This window comes from Ictidomys tridecemlineatus, chromosome X, assembly GCF_052094955.1.
Source record: "Ictidomys tridecemlineatus isolate mIctTri1 chromosome X, mIctTri1.hap1, whole genome shotgun sequence".
NCBI classification, from domain to species: domain Eukaryota; kingdom Metazoa; phylum Chordata; class Mammalia; order Rodentia; family Sciuridae; genus Ictidomys; species Ictidomys tridecemlineatus.
The window spans coordinates 5,449,601-5,476,048 of NC_135493.1; positions in this window are offsets into that span (position 1 = coordinate 5,449,601).

The following is a 26,448-nucleotide window of genomic DNA, read 5'->3' on the forward strand; positions in this document are numbered from 1 at the left end:
CAGATTTTTCATTGCTCACATAGAGAAAATAATTGATTTTTATTGATGTTATACTATGCAAACTTGTTGAGATCATTTATTATACCAAATAGTTTTTGTGATTTCCTTCATATTTTCCATATACAAAATTCTGTAATCTACAAATAGAGAGGTTCATTTCTTCCTTTCTAATATATATGCCTTTTTTCTTTTTTAAAAAATAATTTTTAGTTGTTGGACCTTTATTTTATTTATTTGTATGTGGTGCTGAGAATTGAACCCAGTGCCTCACCCATACGAGGTAAGCACTCTTCCACTGAGCCATAACTCCAACCCCTGTATGCCTTTTTTTTTCATTTCCTTGCTTAAATTTTCTTGCTAAAAACTAGTACAATTTTGAATAGAAGTGGGAAGAGTCATCAGACTTTTTTGTTTCTGATCTTACAAATAAAGCATCCACTCTCTCATTGTATCCATAGGATTTTCATAGATGGATTTTTTAGCAGGTTGAGGAAGTCCTCTTCTATTCAATTTTTTTTAAAGTATTTTTGTCACAAAATGTTATGGACTGAATGTTTGTGATCCCTGCCCAACTAATCAAAATCCTATCCCCCACTGTGATGATATGTGGTCCCTTTTGGGAGGTAATTAGGTCATGAGGTTGGAGCCTCATAGATGGCTCTCTTGTTCTTTCCACAATGTGAGGAAACAATGAAAAGACAGTACTCTATAGGAAGAGATCCTTACAAGAATCAACTATTCTGGCACTCAGATCTTCAAGTCCCAGATTCCTGAACTTTTCTTCCAGTGAGAAGTAAATTTCTGTTATTTATATGACACTCAGTCTACCATACTTTGTCATAACAGCTCAAAATTACTAAGACATGAAGAGATGTAGAATTTTGGCCAAATGATTTTCCTGTGTCTATGGAGACAACTACATTGTTTGGGGTTTTTATTTGATCAATAAGTATGTTTCGTTGATGTTCAGATATCAAATGCACCTTACATTCCTGGGATAGATCCAACTTGGTTTTTGGATTTTATTTTTTTATATGTTGCCATATTTGTTTTTTTATGTTAGGATTTTTTTCTATCTAAATTCATGGGAGACACATTATTGTACAATATTTATATCAGGTGTATTTTCAGGTACATCTTAATCTCCATAACCTTCAGAGAAGAGTTGTCTGCACACATGCTCTCTGTTATTCCTCAACTTTTATTCTCTTCTCCACTTATTTTCATCTTATGGCCACACTTTTTGGAAACTGTCTTTGACAAGATCATTTGTAGATTAGGGTTACTATATACAAAACGCACTCTTGAGTCCTCATCTTGATTTCTGAACAATGCTTGACAGAGGTACCTACTATCTCCTTCTGAAAATCCTCTTTTCCTTTAATACTTATTATACCATATTCCTCTGCTTTTCCTCCTATGTTAGTAGAGGCATTTAAATTGCTTTTAACAATTCATCTATTTTTATTAAACATATAAATGACTGAGTTCCCAAGAGCTCAGTCTCAGACTATGTTTCTCTTTCAAGGGATTTCACCCATGTGTATGGTGTCAACTATTTTTTGTATATACTGATGACTCTCCACTCTCCAATTTTATCTCCAGCCTGCATCGTCTTCATTGAATTGCCTGTACTTACTCAATATTTCCATTTAATGCTTCACTACCTTAAGGCTCATATTCAGAATAGCCCAAACTAAATTATCTTCCTTTGTATAGATTGTAGGCTTCATGAAAGCATGAAATGTGTTCATCTTGTCCACTGTCATCTCCATGGAATCTAGATGAATTGCTCAGCTCCTTCCACAGGAGTGACAACCCAGTAGATATTTACTAAATATGTGAATAAATGGATATTGTTATTCGAAAAAGTGAAATGATGACCTTGTTCAAAAACTTAAGAATATGTTTATTGCTGAGGGCCATTACCAAGTAGGAATGACGCATCGAAATTTCCTTGCCAAGCGTACCCCATGCTGCTTAGAGGACATTCGATGGGACATTGCATGCATGCTTTAATAAGGTGACCTTGCTCAAGGACCAAGGCGGATCCGGGTTTAGAGCTGATCAGGTTTGAGGAAGTAACCGGCTCCTTGAGTTTAAGGCGTTGCCAGTTTAAGATAATGGGTTTTAGGGAAGTTGGAGATTTCCCCGTACGGGCCACCAAAATGCCAAGGTCAATGCTTGGCACCAGAATCACGAGCCACCACACAGCTTTGTAGATTCAAACAGCAATTCTTTATTCCAGCTCTCACACCACCTCCACACAGGTCCAGGGGCAATCGCGTTCTGCTGTCTGCCTGCACAATTCACCTACTCCACGAGGCTATCTCCAAATCCCATTTTAATCTCACGAGAACTCAAGGGAACAAGCAGCAGGAACACCCTAATCCCAGCAATAATCTTCAATCTCCAACTTCCCTAAAACCCATTATCTTAAACTGGCAACGCCTTAAACTCAAGGAGTCGGTTACTTCCTCAAACCTGATCAGCTCTAAACCCGGATCCGCCTTGGTCCTTGAGCAAGGTCACCTTATTAAAGCATGCATGCAATGTCCCATCGAATGTCCTCTAAGCAGCATGGGGTACGCTTGGCAAGGAAATTTCGATGCGTCATTCCTACTTGGTAATGGCCCTCAGCAGTTTATGAAACTATATATTTTAATTTTAATTAGTCTACATAATATCCCAAGTTTCTTTTGACAGCAACACTGGGTTTCTTATGATATATTTATAAAAGAGTACTCAAATAGGAAATGCTTGACTTTCTTTTTCTTTTGAAAACATAATCAATTTGCGCATTTTGATGTTTGACATTTTAAATATTTGTACGAAAATATAATAAACATACAAGAAAATATGCAGGTATTAAAGGTATGCCTTGATGAATTTTCATAAACTGAACTTGCTCACATGTTCAGCACCCAAATCAATAAATGAAGCATAGTAACATCTCAGATGCCCTCTCATGACTTCTAGTCAATATATCTATCCTCAAATTAATCACTGTCCTGAACATTAATAGCACACAAATTTTGCCACTTTTATACTTTATGTACGTAGAATCATATAGCATGTACTCTCTTGTGTCTTACTTCTTTCCTAAACATCTGTATTTGCAGTTCATCCATGTTGTTGCATCAGATTGTAACTCATTCATTCTCAATGTTGTATAGTAGTTTTTGTATGAATCTATCACAATTTATTTGTTCAGTCTATTTTTAATGGATAATTGCTGTTGGGGCTGTGGCTAACAGTGTTATAATATTCTACTACTCCTATAATAAATAATAAAAAGTTGGGTAGGATAAGTAACTTCTTATGTTCTATAGAAAAGTATGATAACTATGATTGACAACAATTAGTTGAATATTTCATAATAGACAATAGATAAGGTTTTGAATATTCCAACATAAAGAAATACAAAGAAATGATATGATAGATGGACCAATTACGCTGATCTGATCATTACATATTGTAGACATATATTGGATTGTCACACTGCAGCCCATAAATATGTACATTTAATATATACCATTCAAAATAAAATAAATTCAAACTCAATTTTGCTCTACTATTTACTAATTGTACAATCTTGCATGGCTTTCTTAACTTGCCTCATGCTCAGTTTCCACATGTGTCAAATATAGATTATAATAGTAATAGTAATATTAGTTATAGTAGAAATACTACTAGTAGTAATCATAATAGCAGTGTTATATACATTATAGGGTTGCTGTGAGACTGAATAGAATAAAATACACAAAACAGACAGTGTCTGCAACAGATTATTGCTGGAATCAAAAGCTGATAAACACCAGTTCATATTGTTTCCAGTCTATAAAGACAGTTGATGCCTGTAAAGCAAAACACATTTATTCTTGAATATAATATTGAAAATATTGTGGTGTTTTAAAAAATCCATACCATTTGAATTTAATTACACTCACATACATCAGTTCTGAACATCCATTAAGATATCTCATATAAGGCATATTTAAAGAGTGCCTGATTTTGTAGTTCTTCTTATTATTATCTTTATGCAGATCATTTAAAATCTCACATGGTTCCAAATAAGATCACAAAAACAGAAACTCAGAATTTCCAAAAATATCACCATCCTCTGCATGCAAAAGGCAAACATTCAAAACCAGTTTCATATATGGAAAGAACCCTATTACTTATCTCTAAAGAAAATAATGAGCTGGGTATGGTGGTGCATGCCTATAATCCCAGTGGCTTGGGAGGCCAAAGCAGAAGGATTGCAAATTCTATGCAAGCCTCAGTGACTTAGTGAGGCTCCAAGCAACTTAGGGAGACCCTTGTTTCAAAATTTTTTTAAAAAAAGTAAAAAGAACTAGAGATGTGGCTCAGTGGTTGAATATCCCTGGGTTTATTCCCATGTATGAGAAAGAGAGAGAGAGAGAGAGAGAGAGAGAGAGAGAGAGAGAGAGAGAGAGAGAGAGAGAGAGAGAGCAAGAGAGAGTGATATTACCATTATTTAAATAGAAGTTTCACAATCTTTCTGGATGTTAACCATGTTAACTAATGTTATGATGTGTTTTTCTACCTTTCAGATTTTTTATCTTAATCTTAATGCTGGACAGAAAAATATCAGGAACTATATTGAATCAAAGTAGGTGTCTGATGTCTATTTGTGGGCTTTTCATTCTTGGAAAACCTGTGAACATTTTCCATTCTGAGACACCATCACCTAGTCTTATCCCAAACTACATCCATATATTGAGTATTGGTAGTAAGACTGTCAGAGAGCAAGTAGGTATTTCATTCAATAATACTTTTGATGGTTGCTAAAACAACCTCTATGTTAAGTCATTTAAACATAAAAGCTAAGACATATTCAGGAAACAGAAACACCAGCTGAACTGCACATATCTGCTGGGCTGCATATAACTGTTGTCAAAACACATAGCCCAGGAAGTCACCCCCCTAACTCGTGGGATCTTTGCTCACATTTGATTAAAATCTTCACTCCTGAGTAGTAAAAAATCACTTCTATCACACACATCTTTAGTATATGTAAGCTTCTGATTCTTTACCTACCATCTTTTAAAAACATTCCACAAAAGTTTCTGAGCTCATGATATACAACAGTGTGAATGATTTAGAGAACACATATCCTCCTTTTAGAGAGCTCAGATTTGGTAAGTAAAATACAAAATTTGTCCAAACAGCCATACAGTGGAGCCCTGTACTTGGAATATATAGACATAGATTCAAGTTTCAGAACTTTTATTAGATGAGGAGTCCTGAGCAAGGCTTTTCATCTCTCTCTTTCTCTCTGAGCTTCAGGTTCTTTATTTATAAAAAAAGGAATAAGATAGGGCCTACTTATTGTTGGGAAGGTTAAAATAGACAAGTACATATGGATCTCAGGGGAGGCACATGGATGGTGCTCAGAAAATGTTACCTGTTGTGCTGTGATCATTATAATTTGAGGCTGACTGTGGGAGAGATTTCTTTTGTCTGTGGGGAAGATCTAACACTTAATGAAGAAATGGGAGATAGCTTTCAATGGAAAATATATAGGCTCAAGTATATATTGACCAAAGGGAAGTAAATGGGAGCTTGCCTTCACGTGTGTGTGTGTGTGTGTGTGTGTGTGTGTGTGTGTGTGTGTGTGTACATATAAGCCTGGAGAGAAGCATAGAAAAAAAAGGCAATGGACTTTTTACACTGACTACCTGACTAAATGAGGATATGGTGCAACAGGGGACATTTTAAACATTTCCTTTATGTATTCTTGGATATATTCACTTATTTTAACTGACTTGTACAATTTTTACAATAAAATACCTCTTAATGAAGTTATTTTTAAAAACCCCATAAGATACAGTAAGACCATACAGATGAGAAAACATGGGGGCGGGAAGAGGTTTTGGCCAGAGTTGTAAGGTTTTAAGGAATCATGGGGCCAGCTTCTGTGAAATAAAAATTGAAGTTGAAATTATTTTCTCTAAATGATACAGAACCATGAAACATTTCCAAAACGAAAATGACATGGACCTGACCTTCTTTTCCTAATATTGAAGATATTTTTATCTGGGGCTTTGGTTGAACATCTCAGATGCTTTCTAGATAATTTCCAAGTTGTCTTTAGCTTTGTCTTTAACTTTTTTTTAAAAACAGTGAGCCATTAAACTTATTTAATATTTATTCAGTTTTTTGTGCTGGGGATTGAACCCAGGGCCTTATACATGTGAGGCAAGCACTCTACCAATTGAGCATATCCCAGTTCCTTTGTCTTTCACTTTTGAATGAGTTGTTTCCATGGCTGTTACTTCCATGAGACTGCAAACTCTTATTTATTTATTTGTTCTTTCTAGATATACATGACATTACGATCTATTTTGACATATTATACATACATAAAATAAATATAACTTGTTCCAATTAGGATCCCATTATTGTGGTTGTAGTTGATGTGGAATTATGTTGGTCATATATACATACATAAGGATAGAAAAGTTATGTCTGATTCATTCTACCATCTCTCCTATTCCCATAGTACCTGACTTCCTTTCATTCCCCTTTGTTGAGTCCGGGGAACTTCCACTCTTCCCCTCCTTTGTTGGGGGTTAGCATCCACATATGAGAGAGAATATTCTACCTTTGGTTTTTTGGGACTGGCTTATTTCGTTTAGCATGATAATTCTCCAGCTCCATCCATTTACCAGAAAGTACCATGATTTAATTCTTATTTGTGGATGACTAATATTCCATTGTGTATATATACCACATTTTCTTTATCCATTCATTTATTGATGGGCACCTAAGTTGGTTCCATAGCTTGGCTATTGTGAATTGAGCTGCTATAAACACTGAAGTGGCTGTGCCACTGTAGTATGCTGATTATAACACCTTGGAGTAAAAACAAAGGATTGGGATAACAGGGTCAAATGGTGGTTCCATTCCAAGTTTTCTAAGGAATCTTCCTACTGCTTTCCACAGTGGTTGCACCAATTTTGAGTTCCACGAGCAATGAATAAGTGAACCTCTTTCCTCAAATCTTTGCCAACATTTATTCTTGATAACTGCCATTCTGACTGGAGTGAGATAGGAATCTCAGTGTAGTTTTTATTTGCATTTCTCCAATTGCTAGAAATGTTGAACATTTTTCATATATTTTTCATCATTTGTATGTCTTCTACAAAATGTCTATTTAATTCCTTAGTCCATCTATTGATTTGATTATTTTGTTTTGGTATTAAGAACATGGGAAGTCTTTTTATGTTGTAAGGTCTTTCTCAATTTCTTTATTAAGTGTTTTGTAGTTTTCATTGTAGAGATCCTTTACCTCTTTTGTTAGATTGATTCCTAAATATATTATTTTATTTTTGAGGCTATTTTGGATGGGATGTTTTTCCTAATTTCTCTTTCAGCTGATTCACTATATGTTTATCAATTTATTTATGGGTGTTGATTTTATATCCTGCTACTTTGCTGAATTCATTTATGAATTCTAGAAGTTTTCTGGTGGAGATTTTTTTGGGTCTTCTAAATATAGAATTGGCAAGCAGAGATAGTTTGAGTTCTTCTTTTCCTAACCATATCCTTTTAATTTCATTCATCTGTCTAACTGCTCTGGCTAGAGTTTCAAGGACTATGTTAAACAAAATTGGTGAAAGAAGGCATTCCTGTCTTGTACCAGTTTTTAGAGGGAATACTTTCAATTTTTCTCTATTTAGAATGATGTTGGGCTTGGGTTTAGCATAGATAGCTTTTATTTTTTTTATTTTTTATTTTTTTTATTGGTTGTTCACAACATTACAAAGCTCTTGACATATCATATTTCATACATTAGATTGAAGTGGGTTATGAACTCCCAATTTTACCCCAAATAGCTTTTAAAATGCTGAAATATGTTCCTGTTAGCCCTAGATTTTCTAGTGTTTTGAGACTTCTAGTTCTTTGAGGGATTATGTCTTTGTTATCTCTGCAATGTCTCTGACTTCCTGTCCCCACTACAGGACCTAACCCCAATGGGACTGTCATTGGGTGTGTGCTACATGTAGTGAGAATGGATTTGTTATGACAATTTCTATGGTGCCTCTGACATGAAACTATCCCCCTCCCTTGACCTGTACATTTAAGAAGGCGAAATTTCTAGTTATGGATTAATTCCTAAGTAGTGAAACTGCAGAAAAGTTCACAAAATTGACTTTAAAGCAGCAGCTTCATAAGTTGAAAATATAGTAAAGAAAAGTGGCTTGATAACCCATAACCCCCACACACTGGCATAGAGGGAACCTGACAGGGCTTCTCAGAGAGGAGGCCTAACTCTTAGACTCACAGAGAAGATCCACTTGTCCCTTAACAGTATTCTGTTGCTAAAGTGAAGTTTAAACTCACTCCATGTGAATCACTCCCCAGTTCTGTTTTATATACCAAAGTAAGGGTACAGAAAACAGAGTAGACAAGCCCCAACTTTCAAGTGTACTTGATACAAAACACCATGCCATCTATACTGCGAAAATGTTTATCTTTTGTCAACCTGATACTCAACGTGTGCATGTGATTGATTATTGACAAAACTCCTATTAGAATCTGTCCTTTTTCTGACCAACATGTTTGAAAGCTTCACTGAATCACTGCCGTGAATTGAATACCTCCAGATACTCTCTGAATTAAACATTGATGGTCCCTAAGCCATGAACTTTTTGCTCCAGTATGCCAGTTGTGATATTTCACAGATTGTGGGGTCAAACCCATTTATCAGCTGATGTCTAACGATCTTGGCAGGAGCTTGCATTGGTAAGTATAAGAAAACTGCATGTGATAATGTAATCAGGAATATAATTAATGCTCAAATAAGTGACCTTCATATTTTTTTGTAAACTAAAGATTTTCAGACAGATTTTATGAATTTGCATTTAGTGGTGTATTAGAAATTATTGTTTTGAAGGCATTGTGGTAGCATGTTCCTCTGGAAGGGGATCCATAGCCTTTCTGGGAGAAGATTGGAGATCTGCTCTTGAGCATCAGTGGTTTAGACCTTTCTGGGAGGGAGAAACTATCAGTTCCTGAACTCTTATTATATGCCAGGAGCAAGTGAGACTATTTTACATGTATTATTCAATATAGTACTTGTAATAACACTTTGGGGTAGGTATTATTCTATTTACTGCTTATAAAACAATGAATTATTATCACATCAGTATATTAAAATAATAACAATCATATCAATAGAAAAGGGATTTGACAAAATTCAATACGCTTTATAATAAAACTCAGCAAAACAGGAATAGAGAGGAATTCCTACAACTTAATTAAGAATATCTATATAATGCTTACATGCAACATCATACTTAATGGTAAGAAACTCAGAGTTTTCCCCAGAAGATCTAGAATAAGGCAAGGATTTCTATCACTCCTTTTCAACATTATACTGGAAGTCTATTGTACTAATTGCATAATGCAATAGAGCAAGAAAAAGAAATATAAGGTACATTGACAGGGAAAGAAGTGATAAAATGTATTTGTTCACAGATAGTATGATTGTCTATGTAGGTAATCTGAAATAATTGACAAAAATGCCTGTAAGTAACAATCATAGTAAGGTGTCAGGATGCAATATTAATTGAAAAGTTCTATTTCTTTGCTATAAATGAACAATTAAAGATAGAATTTGACATTAAAAACATATTACATTAGCTGGGCATGGTGGCACAAGCCTACAACCCCAGTTGCTTGGGAGGCTGAGGCAAGAGGATTGCAATTTCAAGGCCAGCCTCAGCAACTTAGCAAGGCCTTATACATCTTAATGAGACCCTGCTTCAAAATAAAAAAAGAATAAAAAGGACTGCAATTAAGTGCCACTGGGTTCAATCCCCAGTACCAAAAAACAAACAAACAAAAATCAATTCTTTCCAACTTTATATATTCAATGCAATCTTAATTAAAATTACAGCAATTTATTTGTAGATAGCAACATCATGATTGTAAAGTTTCCAGGGAGACACACACACACACACACACACACACACACAAAAAAAAAAACTAGAATTGCTAACTCAACAAAGTCAGAGGACTGACACTTCCCAACTTCAATGTATTCTGTGAAGCTATAGTAATCAAGACAGTGTGGTATTCCTGAAAGATTATATGAGTAGATCAATTAAACAAAATTGAGAGTCCAGAAATACACCCACATGAATATATTCAACTGATCTTTTATAAAGGAAAAAGTGCAATACAATGTAGCAAAGATAGTCTTCACTAAATGGTGCTGTAACAACTGAACACACACACACACACATACACACACATTGAATCTAGACACAGATCTTACATCCTTCACAAAAATTAATTATATACCTAAGATCTATTCAAACCAAAAATCTATTATAGACTTAAATGTAAAATCCAGTACTATAAAATTTTTAGAAGATAATAATAGCAAATGTTGTTGAGGATGTGAAATTACAGGAAGTCTTATTCATTGTTGGTGGGAATGCAAAATGGTATAGCCTGTTTGTTAAACAGTTTGGAAATTTCTTCTAAAATGAATCATACTTTTACTGTGGGATTCATCCAACTATTCCTTGATATTTACCCAAATGAACTGCAATTTTATGTTCACACAAAAACCTGCATGTGGATATTTATAACAGCTTTGTTCATAATTGCCAAATTTGAAAACAAGCAAGATGTCCTTTAGTAAGCAAATAGATAGATGAAGTGGTTCATACAGTGAATGGAATATTATTCAATGCTAAAAGGAAATGAGTTGTCAAGTCATGAAAACACATGGAGGAAACATAAATGCATATTACTTAGTGAAAGGACCCAATCTGACAGTTATATACTGTGTGATTCCAATTGTATGAATTTCTTGAAGAGATAAAACTATGGAGAGAATAAAAATATCTATGGTTGCCACTGGTTAAGGGGCAGTGAGCTATGAATAGGCAGAGCATAAATTATTTTCAGGTAGTAAAACTTTTCTGCATGATACTATAATGGTGGATACATTTCATTATGCATTTGTCCAAACCCACAGATTATAGATTGCCAAGAGCAACTCCAAAGTAAGCTATGGGTTTTGGGTAATAACAATGTGTTAATATGTATTCCTCAATTGTAGCAAGTATCCCATGGTGATGTGAGTTGTCAATAGTGAAAGAGATTGAATCTATGAGAGCCAAGTGCATAAGCATGTTCTATACTTCTCTCACTTTTCATTTGAACCTAAAACTCTCTGAAATAGTCTATATAAAAATAATAATGAAATAATAAATGAGAGAGTAGGGAGAGGGGTCTGTTAATTCCATAATATTGTACAGAATATTGTGTAAAATTAAGTGTGCATTGTTTTTCTGGATAACATCTCCATAGATTTCATGGAAATTATCAAATGTTTAAGAACTACATTGGACTCATGAAATTGGAAATAATTATATGGATAAAGGAAGCTAGAAGGACAAATTTGGAACCATGTATAATATAATTGAAGGTAATGGTCAAAACACATTCCAAATCATCTAACAGGGATTAGTCAGGAAAGTAGAAGAAGCATATCATTCCTTTTGAGACTAGATCAGCACACCATATCACAGGCTCTTTTTGAGGTTTTCTAAGGGTGAACTATATCCTCCAAGTATGAAAGATAGTTTTACTAAGTCTTTGAAGATCTTACTTTAATAAGTTCAATTAAATATGATTTTTGAACTCTCATCATTGAATGGTAAACTTATTGAAGACCACCAATATTTCAGTAATGTGGTCTTTCCCTTGACAGAACAAAGTATACATAAAGACTTGAGAATCGAAACTGCCATTGGGCAAATAAGGACCGTAGGTTCTCTCTCAGCATATACAAGATATAATCAATTTGGGGGTAGGAAGTGGGGTTTGCTCATGATCATTCAGCAAGTTAGAGGCTGAGTAAGGAACCAACCTAGGTCTGTAACCTTCCAGGTTAGCATTCTTTCAGAGAAATGACTGCTCCAACTTTCTGATTACCAGATGTATCTCCTTGCTTACCACTTGTAGGCAGCTCAAACACAACATACTTAAAACCAAACTCATTATTTCTCTTTGCACACAAAACACTTTCTGTTACTTCCATCTTACTTCTCTTGCCCCATTCTCCTCAAGCTACTGCACTAATTTTCTGTTCTGCTTCTATTCCAGCTATATCTTGTTGCATAGCAGATACTTCAAAATAGGAGCTTAACATCAAAATCATTTTTTGCTCATGATTTTCAATTTGAGTAGAGCTTGGCAGGGACACCCATCCCTAGTCTACTCAGTCTCACCTGATTGCTTCAAGGGCAAGTAGAATCATCTGAAGTTCCACTTACTTAGTAGTTGGTTCTGTCAGCGACCAGAGTGAACCACAGGACAGTAGCTGTGAGATTTACAAATAGCTTTTCCATTTGGCCACTTGGCTTTCTCACATAATGGTGCCCTGTTATCAAGGGCAAGTATCCTAGGAGATAGATCGAGTGGGTACGTGGAAGTCATATTGTCTTCAATGTCCTAGTATCATGTGTTACTTCTGCAACACTAACAAGACAAAGGCAGTATCAAATGTGCCTAGGTTCAAGGGATTAGGGGAATATCAGTGTTCTGAAAAAAAACCTACAGACAAGAATATTGATAAGCAGTGTTAAAATCACTTATCATGGCACAAATCTATGGGAGCACTGATTCCTGTTTTAAGATTTGGAGGGCACATGTCTACATTTTCAGAACTTTAAAAAATATGTAGTGATTGGTTTTGGACAAGACCCCAAGAGTACAGAAAACAAAGGGAAAAAAGATATATGAAATTATATCAAACTACAAAGCTGCTGCACAACAAAGAAAATACTCAACAGAGTGCAGAGACAATCTACAGACTGGGAGAAAATATTTGTATGTATTTGGCAAGGTGCTGATATCTGGAACTTATAAGAAAATCCAGAAATTTAACAAAAATAAGACAAATAACCCAATTTAAAAATGGGCAATAGATCTAAATAGATATTCCCCAAAAGAAGACATACACAGAGCCAACAGGTACATGAAACAATGTTCATCATCACTAATCATCAGGGAAATGTAAATCTAAAAATGACATATTGGCTCAATCTTGTAAGAATAGTTTTTAATCAAAAAGACAAAAGGTAGTAAGTGCTACCAAGAAAGTGAAGAAAAAGAAAACATTTTCATGTTGTTGATGAGAAGATAAATGAATACAGCCTTTGTAAAAACATAATGGATCTTCCTCAAAAATAAAAGAAAAGTTAAAACTACCATATAATCCAACAATTCTACTATTGGGTATATATCCAAAGGAAATAAAATCAAAACAATGAGGTGTTACCAAATATGCATTGAAAAGACATCTATACTCATGTCCATTGCAGCACTATTCACAATGGCCATGATATAAAGTTAACCTAAATGTCCATAAATTGCTGAATGGATAAAGAAAATGTCACACATACACACACACACACACACACACACACACACACACACACACAGTGGAATTCTGTTCATTCATAAAAAGCAGGAAATCCTGTCTTTTGTTACAACATGGATGGAACTGGAGATCATTATGTTAAATGAAATATGTCAGGCAAAAAAAGACAAATACTATATGATCTCATTTATATGTGGAATCAAAAAAGTAGATATCATAGAAGTTGAGAGTAGAATGGTAGTTAGGGGAGCCAGGGACAAGTGAGAAGGGATAGAGAAAGGTAAAGCAATGGGTATTAGTCATACTCTTACTTTAAGAGCAAGAAAACCTGAGGTACTATTGTACAAAATGGTGACTATAGATAGCACCTATGTACTATACATGTCCAAAGAGATAGAAGAAAGGATTTTGAATATTTTAACCACAAAGAAATGATAAATGTTTGAGGAGATAAATATGTTTAACCTGACTTAAACTTTATACAATATACACCTCTATTATACATTACAGGGTACCCTATTGATAAGTATAACTTTTACATTTTTCAGCATCAGTTTAAAATTTTTACAAAAATTAAGAAGCAAATAAAAAGTATGATATTAATATTATAAAATGGCAGTATTAACCTGATATTTTCATTTTCTTCCATGAGTTCTGACAATATGCTCCTTAGAATGTGAAGAAAAGAAATTTTGATACCATTTCTGCATAGACAGAGTTTCATTCTCCAAAGACCTATATCCTCATCTCCTACCAATGCCAGGGATTTTATACTACTGTAGCATGTACTGTAGGCTCATAGGTAATATATAAAAATTTGTTCACAGTAATTTTGAGAAAAATTAAAGACCTCCAACTTTTTTTTAATTTATTCTTTTTAGATATACATGACAGTATATTTTGACATATTTATACAAACATGGAATACATCTGGTTAGGACGTACTCCATGTTTGTATAAATTAGGACCAAGTCTTGTGGTTGTACATGATGTAGAGATTCACTGTGGTGTATTCATATATGAACATAGGAAAGTTATGTCAGAGTCGCTGTCTTTCCTATTACTATCCCCCAACTTTCCCTTCATTCCCTTCTGTCTCATCCACTGCACTTCTATTATTCCCCACACCACTTGTTGTGTGTTAGCATCTGCATATCAGGGAGAACATTTGACTTTTGATTTTGGGGGATTGGCTTATTTCACTTAGCATGATAGTCTACAGATCCATCCATTTACCAGCAAATGATGACCTCCCACTTTCAAACAGACTCTATTTATTTGGATAATTTACACACACGCAATACATACATACCATATATACATACTCTGCTTATTTAAAAAACATGCTATTTCAATAACTCTTACAAAAGTCCATGTATTCTTTCTAATTGGTATATTAATTAACTACAGTAGGAAAATGAAAATGAAAACTTTATAATTGAGATAGTTGAAAAGTATCATGGCTAATGAATTGTTAGAAAAATATTAATACCAAAATAGCCATGAATTTCAAGTTACAGTGAAGTAGAATATCAGAAGCAGAAGCATGATAAATCAGCTCTACTATTTTCAGTTAATATATGGAGCCAGAGATAATAGACACTATGACCAACAAAAAGGGATGACCTCTGACTATAAATCCTGCCTAGAATACCATGTAGTCTTGGGTTCAGTTCATCTTCAGAGGAATAAGAACAAGGACCATGCCCAGAGGAAAGTTTCCAGGATCGGGAGAGGTCTCAGAACTGTGTGTTAGGAAAACAGCTGGGCCTGGGGAGCTTTGGAAAGACTAAATTGTTGCAAGCAATTTTTCATTCTCCTGATACTTTCAATACATGCATATGTGGGCCATAGCTTTATGGTGAGCCCTAAGTACTTTTCTGCCCCTTGAATTTGGTCTTGCCTAATATGATGTTATTAGATGTGATGAGATTGAAATGTGCTTATGAAGCTGGGTTACTCTCTTGCACTATTGTATTTCACAATGAGAATGTGCTTTTTAAAAGCCACTGCTCCAAGAATGGTGACAGCCATTCTTCATCAAAGACCTAGATCAAACTCACATATTATGGTTATGTCCAGTTGAACCCAACCTTGATAAACTGATACCAAGCCAATTCTTGGATATGTAAATGCAAACAAAATGTCTATTACTGCATTGTACTGCATTTCAGAAGGGGATTTTTCATGCAGAATTATTGTGATAAGTTTGCTAATACAAATGATGATACTAACATATTATCTAGTACTAGTAACATAGCATAATTAACTATGAGATTAAGTCAAATAGGTAAAATTTGACTATGTGTCAGTTTAAGGTTTATTAGAGCCCCGATATTCTCCAATTTCATGAAAGGATGCAATTTTTTTTCCCTGAAGACAGAAGATGGCTTTTGATCTATCAACTCTCACAATTATAGTTCAATCAGAAAATAACATTCCATTGAGGTCAATTAATTGAAGTAGATACAAATTTCACTCTAACTCCTTAAAGTACTTCATATTTATTACAGGTTTGAAAATAACTATTTGATGCTGTTTCTCTAGATCAATTTCATTATTTCTAAAAGTTTGGTGAAGGGTCCCAAAGGCACTGCCCTAGCAAAGCTATTAGCCAATAAGGTCAAGAGAAATAAAGTTGAGCAAAGTCGCCTGGTCAGCTCTTCAAATTCCAGTGGGAAGCTATCCACAAGCCACATCTTCCTCAATTTTACACACATATTCTTCCCTCAGCAGATCATATTCTCCTCCAGTAAATTTTCCACCCTATAAAATCTGCAAAAGGAAAAAAGAAATGTTGAAAATAATTTTGACCTGTAAGTCTCCTAAGGCCTTTGGTCTCAGAATGTTAGTACATTCCTATTGCTACCAGAGATTTTAAAATTCCAAGGATCTATATCTATCTTTCTATCTATGTATCTACTTACCTATCTATCAATCTATTTATTTATCAAATGTTATATATACATATAATCTTATAATCTTTCCAAAACTTTCTGAAGATGGAGGAAAGAAACAACTGGGTAGATTTTGTAATTCACTATAGTACTGACTGACTTCAATGGATTTTCAGAGATATTAAAATCTCAGTTAATAGACTTCTTTGTCAAATGGTATTGATTTTCTGCTTATCTTGCTTCTAAATTCCTAGCTTTTCCCTAACCAAAAACACACAAACAAAAATATACCTTTGAACTTTAAGGCTTCATACAATTAATTTTATTAATTTAGGCTGATACTGATTGGTTGAACTATATTCATCCTTCTATATTCACAGGCCTTGATTTCAAACCCCCACCATGGGTACCAAAATCTGTAGATGATCAAAACCCTCATATAAAATGACATAGTATTTGCATAGAACTTGTGCACATCTTCCCATATGCTTTGTTGATTTGGTTTTATATTTTTGGTGCTAGAAATTGAACTGAAGTTCTTATGTATGCTTAAATACCAAGTTATATTCCCAGTCCCCTCCTGCATACTTTAAATCATCTCTAGATTGCTTATTATACCTAATAAAATGTAAATGCTATGTAAATATTTGTTATACTGTACTGTTTGGGAAATAATGACAAGGGAAAAAACTTGTATGTGTTCAGCACACACACTTTTTTGAGTATTTTTTTTAAATCCACAATTGATTGAATCAGTGGATGTGGAAGTCATACAGAAGGCTGGCTGTATATCAACCAAGGCCTTTGGTCTCAGAATGTTAGTACCAAAAGTAAGGAAGCAGTATTTCTGAAGGCACAAACCTCAGACCACTAATGGATCTCTGATAGTCTATCAAGAGATTCTGAGTGTTTCATAGTTTCAGTGGAAAAATAGATGCAATGAATTTATTTACATATAATCTACATATTGAAATATAAGATTAATTCTTTAATGTTATTAATAATACAATCTTTTTAAAGTTGTACAGGTACTATAAAGATTGAATTGATTAGCTTGTCTTATGTAATATTCAGTTAAAAGGTAGCTTTTAACTTTCATTTTTTTAGATAATTCGAATATTATTGTTTGTGGTTGTTATACTTTTTGTTGTTCATGTTGTTTATTGTGCTTGATTAGTTAAAATAAACAATTCAAAATGGCTCCATGAAGTATAAACTGATTTTTTAACATGGTAATATAAACATTACAAATCTAAACATTGTTTTAAATTTAGATAGTAGGACCTAAGTAAGAATATAGACTGTGTATGTTCAGTATGTTCCAGTACAGGTGAATGTATTATTGTGATGATTTCACATAAGCAGCCAGAAATAAAAAGAGGAAGGATATAAAGAAGGGAAGAAAGAAAAAATTAAGGAAAAGAAGAAGAGGGAAGGAAGGAATGAAGGAAGGCTGGAAGGAGGGAAAGGAAGGAAGGAGGTAGGGAGGGAGGGAAAAAAGGAGATAAGTGTTACCAGGGAACATGCTGATGATGTGAAAAAGTAAAAACTTTGGTTAACTGGTTACATAAAAATGTAACAGCTTTAAACTTCTTTTCCAACAAGGCACACGACATGAAGATTTTCTATGTAAGTGCACAATAATGCTTACCAGTAAATAAGTTAATGATTTTTTTCACCAAAAGAAGAGGCCCAATCTACAGGAACATTTTTGAAATATTTGCTCCTTGTAGCAGTATTAGGAATGACAGATGTTGCTACATCTCACTGAGATCTGTTCTCCATCCCCTGCTTTTGCAAAAAGAGAAACACTGACATTTTAGTTGAGCACAGGGACACTCAGAATAAGTGAACAATTTTTTAGCTTCTTTGCAGCTATGTGTGGCCATGTGACTGAATTCAAGTTCATGGAATGTGAAGGTGAGTGATGTGTGTAGTTTGTGGAGTATGGCCTTACAGGTAAGGGGCATAGGCCTTCTTCCCTCTTTCCTCCATCTGCTGCCTAGAAAGTAGATGTGGTGGTAAACTATCTTGGACCACATAGATGAGAGTAAGACATGAGAAAAGATGGGGAAATAAGCTAAGAATAGCCTAAATCAATGGAGGGCTTCTTGGAGAATAACTTCCATGCCATTCCTGAACCTTCTAACTCCAGATTGTTTTAAGAAATAGAAATCAACTGGATTACTCAGGTCACTGCTAATTTTGATCTCTGTTTCATGCAGCCAAATACATACTCAAGATTGAATATACAATTATTAAGCCACTTGGTTTCCAAGAAGTTTGTGATAGTACCTGCAAATGTAATGAAAACTATTCTACTCAGAAAGAGAAAAAAAATTTTTCAGTGTCAGTTTGGATGTTACAAGACATCAATGATAAAAAAAGGAAAAAAGATTAATATCATGTGCATGAAAGCAGAAATTTCACCATATAGTTAAAACAAAACTAGATTGATTCTTGGCATATGTGTGGAGTATATGTGATTGCTACATTCATTTACTTTTATTATTGTTCTGTTTGTTACTAACAACTCAGAGCACAGAATGAGAGGGAATTTGTCTTTATTTTAATAATTATTTTCTGAATGATAATTTAAACTGAAGAAAAAAGTATGTCTGGATTAGTGTACAGGACTCTTTAATGTATACGGGAATGATGGCTGTTGTCAAAAAATTGAGGTTATGCCTGAATGCCCAAGTATACACAAATTTGTTCATAGAATTATATGGTGGTCAACAACTTATCTCCTGATGCATCTCAGTTTTGAAAATAATGAATACAATTATGAATATGATCAGAATATGATCTGTGATTGCATTTCCTTTCAGGATGCTGCAAGAAGAATCAGGCAGTGAGTCCCAGATTCTGCTTTTCAATAATGAAGCACACTGGCTTTGTAAGGGACAAGATGCTACATGTGATTTGAAACAAAGAATGTGATTTCCTCGAGACATTGAAACAATGCCAGTAAAGATCATTATAACTTTTATTTAGAGACTTTAGTAGAGCATTGCAGTGATAGGTTCCTTATCTAGAAGAATCTGAATTGATTTCTTCAGGGTTAAGCTGGAACAATGTGTTATGTGGAGGATAAGATATACGGATTTCTTAAAAACTAATTGGGTCAAGACGCCTTATCTTGAAGAGTTGGAATCTTTCCCAACACTTGCTGATTATCTTCAATTGTAGGAGAAGGCAACTGATGACATAGTGTTGCATGTGATATGTAGGATGATATGTGTCTTATTTCTGGCTACTATAACTCCTACCATGGAGTACATGGTTTAAACAAAAAACATATATTTCTCACAGTTCTTGAGAATGGAAGTCTGAAATCAGTGTGCTAGCATGTAGACTTCAACCTTGCTGTCTCCTCACATTAAAGAAAAAAGGGAAATTATCTCTCCAAAGCCTCTTTTATGAAGGCTATAATTCCATTTATGAGGGCTCCACACTCATGACCCATCACATCTGAAAGACATTACCTCCTAATACTGTCATATGGGGACCTAAGATATCAAAATATTAATTTGGGGACACACATCTATTCAGTCCATTGTAATACATGAAGTATATCTTTTCACATATTTTTGTTACCTGCTATCCATTCATTTGCCATATCACCTTTCCACACTCAAGTTACACTTTGGCCTCTACAGTCTCTGAGAACAAAATGTCATACCCAAATTGGGGAAACAAAAGGCGTTAACTCCACTATCACATCTATACTCCAGACAGGAAACAGGATGAGTATATCAGAGTTCTAGCAATAAGCAAGTGGACCAATTGGGCAACTTTAATGGATGGGCTTTTCACAAGTGTGAGTAGAGTTAAAGAAAATAAACAAAAGATATTAAGGTTCTGAAAGAGTCACTCATGGTAGCAAGCCATAGCTATGCCTAAATTTGAAGGGATAACAGGACTGTGATGATCAGTCTGGATTGCAAACTTGATTGGATTAAGAAATGCCTAGGAGCCAGACCCACCTTGCTGACCTGTGCAGAGCCAAGGCCCAGGGTAAACTTGTGTCTTCTCCACTACCACCAACTGGGAGCCCATGTCCAACCCACTTCCATCTTGAAACACTGAAGCCTTCCCCATAGCTTTCCCCATGCAGTAGCCTCTACCTTGGGACAATAGCAGAGGAATCTTGAAGCATAGACCATATACTATGCCACAAAGCAACTCTTAGTAAATATAAAAAAGTAGAGATACTACCCTGCATTCTATCACATCATAATGGAATGAAATTAGAAATCAATGATAAAATAAAAAATAAAAGCTATTTCAACACCTGGAGACTAAAAAATATGCTACTGAATAAACAATGGATTGCAAAAGACATCAAGGAGATTAAAAATTCTTAGAGTTGAAGGGGAACACAGATACAACATATCAAAATCTCTGGAACACTCTGAAGGCAGTATTAAGAGGAAAATTCACTGCATGGAGTTCATTCCCTAAAATAAGAATAAGTCAACAAATAAATGACTTAACATTACATCTCAAAGCCCTAAAAAAAGAACAAATCAACCCCAAAAGCAGTAGAAGACAGGAAATAATTAGATTTATAGCTGAAATCAATAAAATTAAAACAAAAGAAACAATTGAAAAAATTGACAAAAACCAACAAAAAGTTGGTTCTTTTAAAAAAAGTACATAAAATTGACAGACCCTTAGTCACGCTAACAAAGAGAAGGAGAGAGAGAAAAGAGAGGAGAGAGAAAACTCAAATTACTAACGTACATGATGAAAAAGGAAATACCACAACAGACACTACAGAATACAGAAGATAATTATAAATTATTTTGAAAACTTGTACTTCAATAAGATAGAAAATATTGAAGGCACTGACAAATTTCTAGAGTCATATGATTTGCCCAAATTGAATCAGGATGATATAAACAAGGCAAACAGATCAATTTCAAGCAGTCAAATAGAAGATGCTATCAGAAGCTTACCAATCAAGAAAAGCCCAGGACCAGATGGACATACAGCTGAGTTCTACAAGACCTTCAAAAAGGAGCTAATGCCAATACTCTTAAATTTATTTCAAGAAATAGAAAAAGAGGGAGCACTTCCAAATTCATTCTGTGAGGCCAATATTACCCTGATTCTAAAACCAGGCAAAGACCCATCAAATAAAGAAAACTTAAGATGAATATTTCTAATGTACATACATGCAAAAATTCTTAATAAAATTATGGAAAATTAAATACAAAAACATCAAAAAGATAGTGCAACATGATCAAGTAGGGTTCATCCCAGGGATGCAAGGTTGCTTCAACATACAGAATCAATAAATGTAATTCATCACATCAATAGACTTAAAGATAAGAGCCACATGATCATCTCAATAGATGCAGAAAAAGCATTTGACAAAATACAGCACCCCTTTATGTTCAAAACACTAGAAAAACTAGGGATAATAGGAACATCTCTCAACATTGTAAAAGCTATCTATGCTATGCCCCAGGCCAACATCATTCTAAATGGAGAAAAAAATTGAAGGCATTCCATCTAAAAACTAGAACAAGACAGGGATGCCCTCTCTTACCACTTCTATTTAACATAGTTCTTGAAACATTGGACAGAGCAATTAGATGAAAGTAATTAAAGGGATTCACATAGGAAAAGAAGAACTCAAATTAGCATTATTTGCTGATGATATGATTCTACATCTAGAAGACCCCCCAAAAAATTCTACCAGAAAACTTCTAGAACTAGTAAATGAATTCAGCAAAGTAGCAGAATACAAAATCAACTCCCATAAATCAAAGGCATTTCTGTATATCAGTGACAAATCCTCTTAAAGGGAAAGGAGAAAAACTACCCCATTTACAATAGCCTCAAAAAAAAAATAAAATACTTGGGAATCAACGAAAGAGGCAAAAGACATCTACAATGAAAACTACAGAATGCTAAAGAAAGAAATTAAAGAAGACCTTAGAAGATGGAAAGATCTACCTTGTCCTTGGATAGGTAGAATTAATATTGTAAAAATGATCATACTACCAACCAAAATCCAAATGCCATTCCTCATAGAAATAGAAAAAACAGTCAGGAAATTGATCTGGAAAAATAAGAGACCCAGAATAGCTAAAGCAATCCTAGCAAGAAGAGTGAAGCAGGTGGCATCACTATACCAGACCTTAAACTGAACAATGGTAACAAAAACAGCATGGTATTGGCACCAAAATAGACTGGTAGACCAATGGTACAGAAGAGAGGATTCAGAGACTAACCCACATAATTACAATTATATTAGACAAAAGTGCCAAAAACATACATTGGAGAAAAGATAGTCTCTTCCAACAAATTCTGCTGGGAAACTAGAAATCCATATCAACAAGATGAAACGAAACCTCTATCTCTCACTATTGACAAAACTCAACTCAAAGTGGATCAAGGACCTAGGAATTAAAACAGAGACCCTGCATCTATTAAAAGAAAAAGTGGGTCCAAATCTCCATCATGTGGGACTATGCATGAACTTTCTTAATATGACTCCTATACTGCAAGAATTAATATAAAAAATAAATGGGATGGATTCAAACTATAAAGCTTCTTATCAGCAGAAGAAACAATCAGTGAGGTGAATAGAGAGCCTATACAATGGGAGCAAATTTTCATTACTTGCACATCAGATAGAGCACTAATATCTAGAGTACATAAAGAACTCAAATAGTTAAACACCAAAACAAACAAACAAAAAAACCCAATCAATAAATGGGCCAAGAAACTGAATAGACTCTTCTTAGAAGAAGACATACAAACAATCAACAAATATATGATAAATTGTTCAACATCTCCAGCAATTAGTGAAATGCAAATCAAAACTAGTTTAAGAATTCATCTCATTCAAGTAAAAATGGCAGCTATTAAGAATACAGACAATAATAAGTGTTGGCAAGAATGTTGGGAAAAAGGCACACTCATATGTTGCTGGTGGGACTGCAATCTGGTGTAGCCAATATGGAAAGCAGTATGGATATTTCTTGGAAAACTGGGAATGGAACCACCATTTGACCCAGCTATCCCTCTCCTCAGACTATACCTAAAGAACTTAAAAACAGCATACTACAGGGACACAGCCACATCAATGTTTATAGCAGCACAATGCACAATAGCTAGACTGTGGAACCAACCTAGATGTCCTTCAGTGGATGAATGGACATAGAAAATGTGGTATATATACACAATGGAAAATTATTCAGCATTAAAAGAGAATAAAATCATGGCATTTGCAGTAAATAGACAGAATTAGAGAATATAATGCTAAGTGAAATTAGCCAAATCCAAAAAACCAAATGCCGAATGTTTTCTCTAATTTAAGGCTGCTGATTCATAATGTGGTGGAGGGGCATGGGAAGATTATATGAACTCTGTATAGGGTAAAGAGGAAAAGGGGAGGGAGGAGGCATGGGGGTAGGAAAGATAGTGGAATGAGATGGATATTATTACCCAAAGTACATGTATGAAGACACGAATGGTGTGACTCTACGTTGTGTAGAATCAGAGATATGAAAAATTGTGCCCTATATGAGTAATATGAATTGTAATGCATTCTGTTTTCTGTCATATAAAACAAAATGAAATTTTAAAAAATGAAATGCGTAGCATGAAGAAACTTCTGGGTTTGTTTATGAGGCTGTTTCTAGAAATGACTGGCATGTGGAACAGCAACCTGAAGCAGAAGATATGTTTCCTGAATGTGGGCAGCATAGTCCAATATACTGAGGGCCCAAATAGAGCAAAATGTGGAAGAATGAAAAAGTTGAAGTGGATATAGGTTCCATTTTTCTTGAGCAGATGCTTTGGTTGCTGCTGCCATCAAGGACATCAGACTCCAGATCCTTCATTATTACTATGCAGACTCTATATAGAAAATCTTCAGTGAATTCCCAGGCCTTCAGTCTCAGACTAGGGCTGAGTCATTGATCTCTCTTATTCTGAGGCCCCAGCTTCTTAGACTGTGTATCTACCACTAGGTCCTCTGGCTCTTTGAAGTGCAGACCATGCAGCTTCTGACTGTATAACTCCCCTTTCATAATCAAACATACATGTTCTGTTGATTCTGTCCCTTTACACAATCCTGATTAATACAAGGAGGGAATAGTTATAGGAATGCAGAGAGAGTGTCACCTGTAGTTGTAAGAGAGGGCTCCCTGACCAGAGTGCTGCTGGCTTTGGTAAAAGAAAGGAGTTACTGTCAGCTGCTGACAGGGAGGGAGCTCAGGGACTAAATATCTTGATTTCTCTGACTTTACTGAATCAGTTCCCTGATTGTGTCTCTCATTTCCCCAAACCCAACGAAAATACAGAGAACAAGGATGCTTGATGATGAGGCCCATCCAAGTACATCTCTTGGGTTACAGAGCAGAGTAGAGGAAGGTACAAAGTAACTCTACAAGAGGAGATGCAAAAGGTCCATCATAGGGGAGAGATAGCCTGGAAGGGATTAGGGTACTTTCCTGTTCTCATTTTTAAGGGCTTTCATGGAATTCCCACGGAGAAATTCCACTTAAGTCTCATTTTCCAACCTTGAGTTAGTTATATGATTGCATATATCTACAGGCAAGATTTGGAAATTTGGTGTCCCCCACTTTCTCTCTCTCTTTCCTCCTCCTCCTCCTCCTCCTCCTCCTCCTCCTCCTCCTCCTCCTCCTCCTCCTCCTCCTCCTCCTCTTCTTCTTCTTCTTCTTCTTCTTCTTCTTCTTCTCTCTCTCTCTTTCTCTACGTGGGTATATTTTCCTACCACATAAAATTAATATTCAATTACAAAAGAAGAAGAGGTGAATGGGTAGGCAATCAACAGTGTTTGCTAAAGACTACTTTATCTTGTGCCTCCTTCTATGATTGATTGCTAATATTTTTTACTTAGAATTTTAGATATATTTTCAGAGATTAGATTATCTATAGTTTTCCTTTTGGTGGTAAGCTTACCTTTTGTAGATATTAAGATAGTGTGACTGGAGCTGGGGATGTGGCTCAGGAGTAGAGTCCTTGTCAAATATGAAACACTGTGTTCAATTCTCAGCACCACATAAAAATAAATAAAATAAAAATCCATTGACAACTAAAAAAAATGTAATAAAAAGATAGTGTGACCTTCTAGAACACACAAAAAATTAATAGCCCATCTCCTTATCTGCTCTGAAATAATTTATATTGCTTGATTTTCAAAATTATTTATATAAGTATATGCATTCCATTGTAATGTATAGATCTCCTCAATTACTGTAACTATATCCCCATTTTAATTCCTAGTTGGTTTATATGTTCTCTTTATTTTTCTTGATACCAACTTCAGGATGCATTCGCTATGTGCCTTTCCCCCTCCTTTTATTTATATCATTGATTAATCTTTTATTCTTCTTTTTCTTTCTAAAACATTATTTATTAACTATTCTTAGGATTCACCTAAAACTTTCACAAGTTTCTTTGCTCACTTCCCTTTTTTTGCATTCCACATTACCCTTTTGCCTTGTATTTAGTATTCATTTTTCTGAACTACAGTATAAAGCATTCAGAAGTAACTGTGTATTGTAAGCTTTTTGAGTCCAAGTATACCTGATAGTTCCTTTATTTTTACTGTCTACATTAAAGCTTGTTTGGCTTGGGATAGGATTTTAGGTTCCAAAGAATTCTCATTTTAACTATCTCATTATCTTCTAATGTCAGTATAATTGATGAGAAGCTTGATGTGAACCTGAGTTGTGATCATTGGTATGTAATGTAATTTCTGACATCTATTAATATTTTTCTTTACCTTGGAGTTCTGAAATCCCACCATGATGTGTACGTGTGTGTGTGTGTGTGTGTGTGTGTGTGTGTGTGTGTGTGTAATTCTTTTCATTCATTCTCATTCTCTTTGGCACTTGGCCGTCCCTTGCAACTGAATTCTTTCTTTGGCTCTAGGAGATTTTCTTCTATTATTGTTTTAATTGTTTTTCCCCCATCCATTATCTCTCTTAACTCTTTTTGTAGAAATTTTATTGAAAACAGTTTCACAATTAATTACCCTGACAATTATCCTGGAGTCCCTCCAGGTACTTGTGTCTATTGCTCATGAACTTGAAAAGATCTCCTGTTGTGTATGTTGCCTCTGTT